This window comes from Diachasma alloeum, unplaced genomic scaffold (assembly GCF_001412515.2).
Source record: "Diachasma alloeum isolate Michigan unplaced genomic scaffold, Dall2.0 Dall_scaffold_00342, whole genome shotgun sequence".
NCBI lineage: Eukaryota > Metazoa > Arthropoda > Insecta > Hymenoptera > Braconidae > Diachasma > Diachasma alloeum.
In genome coordinates, this window is record NW_021680481.1 from 115,111 (window position 1) to 119,960 (window position 4,850).

A 4,850-nucleotide genomic window follows, 5' to 3' on the forward strand; every position below is an offset into this window, starting at 1 on the left:
TTTTGAGAGGAAGGCTGGAAGAGGAGACGGAGCCAAAAGGGACAATCCCCCATAATCAGGCGGGATTCAGGAAGGGAATGGGCACGATGGAGGATATATTCGTGCTCAAATTCTTCGTGAACAGGGAGGTCCAACAGAAGGGAGAAAATTTCTTTGCTTTATTTGTCGACTTTAAGACGGCATTTGACAGTGTGAATAGGGGAGTGCTGTGGGATACAATGTTAGAGAGAGGGATAGAGGAGAGAGGGATAGAGAGGACTAAGCAAGCTTTCAGCGAGACAATAGGTAGGGTGAAGGCGGGAGGGGCAATAGGAGAGGAATTTTGGACGGGCAGAGGATTGAGACAGGGATGTCCGCTCATTCCGATTCTTTTCACCCTGTTATTGTTAGATTTGGAAGAGCGGATGCACAGAAAAGGGAAAGGGAGGGATACTAGGGAGAAGGAGGGTATACCACCTGGCATACACAGACGATGTCGTTCTGTTGGCGGATACGGAGGGGGGGATGAGGCTGATGATGAGAGAGTTTGAGCAATACGTGAAGGAAAACGATCTGGTAGTGAATGGGAGGAAGACGAAGATGATGGAGTTTGGAAAGAGGAACAGGAAAGGGATGGTGGAGAGAGTGTGGAGGATGAGTGGACAGGAATGAAGTGAATGAAGTGAATGAAGTGAGTGAATTTTGTTACTTGGGATACTGGCTGGTGCGGAATGGAAGTGACGAGTTGCATATGAAGATGAGAGCGGAAGCGGCCGGCAGAATGATGGAGAAAGTGTGGGCGATTGGGAAGAAAAGGTTTAGGAATGACTGGAGGAGAAGATTGTGGTTGTTTGATGCATTGGTATGGGCAACGATGTGTTATGGGGTGGAATTGTAGGGATGGAATGGGTACAGAAGAATGGAAGGTATGGAGGAGAAGTTTATGAAGTGGGTATTTGGAGTGAGCAGGCAATGTCCAGGTTATATGGTGAGGGATGAGATTTGTAGGAGCAGTTTGATGGTGAGGATGAGGAAAAGAACGTGGGGCTTTGAGTGGAAATGGAGAAACGGGGATGGGAATGTTTTGGCTAAGGAGTGTCTGAGGGAATTGGAGAGGAGAGAGTGTGAGTATGGATGCAAGTTGAGTAAATGAGAGAGAGAGAGTGAGGAAGAGTGCCAGGGATGAATGGAGGATGAGGGAGAGGGATGAGTAGGAGGAAATAGGGGGGAAATGAACGAAAAGGTGAGAGAGGTACGGTCGGAAAAAATCATGGAGTCCAGATATTATAGGTGGTACAAATTCATCAGATCGATGTACCAGGTGCCGGTGTATCTGGAGTCCATGAAAAAGGAGAGGATGTTCGAATTTAGCGAAGGGGGGGATGCTGGAAGCGGAGTATCGGAAGGATGCGTCGAAGAGGGTATGCAGGGTGTGTGGGGGGAAGAGGAGACGTGGGAGCATGTGGTTGAAAGGTGTACGGATGAGCCGGAGACTGAGTGGAATAGAGTGTTAGTAGAGAACGTATGCGAGTTGTTGGGTGAAAATAGGTGAGGCGCGAGTTGGTTGAGAAAATGGGAAATGAGAAGAGAAGGAAAGAGAAGAAACGGGAGGGAACGCGGGGGACGGGATAGGTGATTGATGGTAATGGAAAAGCCACGAAACCGGAAGCGGTGGCCCGGGTGGTGAGAGGAGAGAGAAGGAAATTAGGCAAGGCATAAGAGGCACAGAGAGGGAGAGAGGAGACATAGTAGTTGGGGCTAGGATAAGATAGGTTTAAGTTAGTGGTAAGTTAGGCTAAAGAGGAGAAAATGTACAAAATTGTAACGGTGACGGAAGCCGATCAAAAGTCCGTAAATGGAATAAAGAATATTATCCTATTAGAAGTATCTAATTCAACTGAAACTAATTCCAAATAAAAATGATATCTTTACTCAATTCATATGTATTTTTCTATTTCTTTTTCCTGGCACTCATTTCAAAATTATAAACGATTAGTTTAGGCAACTTCCTAATTGTCACCCTGTAGATCCCCCCATATTTGTGATATAGCTGAACCAAAATATCGTAGACAGATCGAATCGAAGAATTATCCAGATATAATGTTGCTGGATACTCAATTCTATCCAAAAGCGAGTTAATATTTCTATAATTTGTCGGGTCACATTCACTCAACAATGTCCTCACCCTCGCGCGTGGCGAGCTATCCGGGTAATTTGAGTTGCATCGGCAGCAACTCAACGTCCGGTGGGCAACGGAAAAGTCCGATTTATTGAAAGAATAAAGTTCTAAATAAAATTAATTTTTTAAATGATTCCAAACACGACACATAATTAATTTCAAATTTTTACATTCTATTTTCGCGAGTGAAATTCGAATTTTTCACATTAAATTTTCAATTAAATTAAATTTGTCGTGTTTATTTCGAAAGTGAATTTCGAATTTTTTGCATTTAAATTTCCGTAATTAAATTCAAATTTTCATATTTTATTTTTGAGAATATTTTCCGAATTTAATTTTTTTATTTTTGAATTTAATTTTCATCAATTAATTTTAATTTTTGTGTTTTATTTTCGCGAGTAAAATCCGAATTTTTCACATTAAATTTTCAATTAAATTAAATTTGTCGTGTTTATTTCGAAAGTGAATTTCGAATTTTTTGCATTTAAATTTCCGTAATTAAATTCAAATTTTCATATTTTATTTTTGAGAATATTTTCCGAATTTAATTTTTTTATTTTTGAATTTAATTTTCATCAATTAATTTTAATTTTTGTGTTTTATTTTCGCAAGTAAAATCCGAATTTTGCATTTGATTTAGTTCAAATTTTCACGTTCTATTTTTAGGAATATTTTCCTAAATTTTCGCATTTCATTTTCGGCAATTAATTACAATTTTTCGTGTTTCATTTCGGGAATAATTTCCGAATGTTCTGCATTCAATTTCCGTAAAATAAATCAATTTCTTGTATTTTATTTTCAGAAATAAAATTCCGAATTTTTCGCATTAAAATTTTCGCGATTAAATTTACATGTTCGTGTTTCATTTTGGTGTGACGTTTTGAGTTTAACCCCGGGTTAAACTCAAGTAAAAAGAGCTTTTATCTTTTTTGAAATTCTGATATGTGTCTTCACTTTAACTGGGCTAGCTTCCGCGGTGAGCTCACGGGGGATTCGCTCACTTCGGTCTGTTGTGGGATATTGGATCTTGGGAAGGTACTTCTCATTGAAACACCGAGTGTAATTAGTAAAAGCTATAATGAACTATTTACTAAAATACACTACAGGGTTGGGATTTGGGATTCGGTTTACGCGTTATTAAATGTGGAGGAGCTGGAATGACCGTCCAGCTTCACTCCCGATCGTACTCTGCCCTTACAAAGACTTTGCAAAGCGCTCAAGACCTAAAACTGCAGGGTAAGCAGTCCCACGATTCGCCCTGACCAACACAGTCATATGTCATCATTGACACAGACTAATACAGTCAAACAGCTTCTTCAGGGGAAGCTGGACTCAAGTGCCACCGTGAGACCGCTGAGCATGATGTCTAAATGACACCATGTGACTGCTGAGCTCATGTTTGGATCGCAGCAAAGAGAAATCATATTCCTCTTTCCCATGATCTACTTATTTCGACCGAATGTCTCATAATTTTATTCTAATCGATGTATTGATCGGTCTCAATACGTCACATCTGGAACAATTTCCGAATTTTCTGCATTTAATTTCCGTAAAATAAATCAATTTCTTGTATTTTTTTCAGAAATATTTTCCTAAATTTTCGCATTTGATTTTCGTCAATTAATTAAAATTTTTCGTGTTCTATTTCGGGAATAATTTCCGAACTTTCTGCATTCAATTTCCGTAAAATAAATTCAATCTGTTTTCAAAAATATTTTCCAAATTTTTCGCATTTGATTTCCGTCAATTAAATCAAATTTTTCGTGTTTCATTTCGGGAATAAATTCCGAATTTTTCGCATTTAATTTTTCGTGATTATGACCATGTATGACCATGTATGACCCTCGTGACCCTCATGAGCCTTAGCCCCTCTATGACCCTTATGACCCTTAGCACCCCTATGACTTATGACCCTTAACGCCCCTATGATCCTTGAGACCCTCGTGAACCCTGAAGACCCTTCAGACTCTCTAGACCCTTCAGACCTTTCTGAGCACTGAAACCGCTCAGCACTGAAAATTTTCAGCGTCCTACGAAACTATTTTTTTATTATATAGAGACAAATTTTACCCCTTCACGTCATCATCATCTTATAAGGAGCATCATCCGAAGATCTTCATTGAAGATACAAACCAAAGGCTATTGATCAGAGGCTATTGACCAGAGGCTATTGACTAGAAGTTAAAAATCTGAGGCAGATATTAAGGACAACCCTGAGGGCATTCACCTGGAAAACTATCTGAGGGACATCTAATTCATCAAATTCTATATATCTTAAAATTTAATTATAGCTACCGTGACTCAAATTAAATTGATAATTCCTATTTCCATTGTTTTGTTGTGGATTTCCGGATCAAAGAATTCTTTTTACTTTCCACTATTTCCTTAGAGAAATTAGCATCGATTTCTTCGAATTAAATTTAATTATATTCAATGTTTAATAATGATTATATTATATGCGTTTAACCCCAAGTATTGTTGTCAAATGAACAGACCTTCCGTCGTAATTATCATTATTATATTTAGGGAGATTCCCAATTGTACTTCAATTATTTTTATTTAATTGAATCGTTGTACTTGAATGAGTCATTCCATTCAGGAATTGAAATCCTTTAGAATTGTTATTCCGTGTGAAAGAAAAAGTCTTTCCCCTTGAATTCTTAAAAAATTACAAGTAAAAATTTCCAATAAT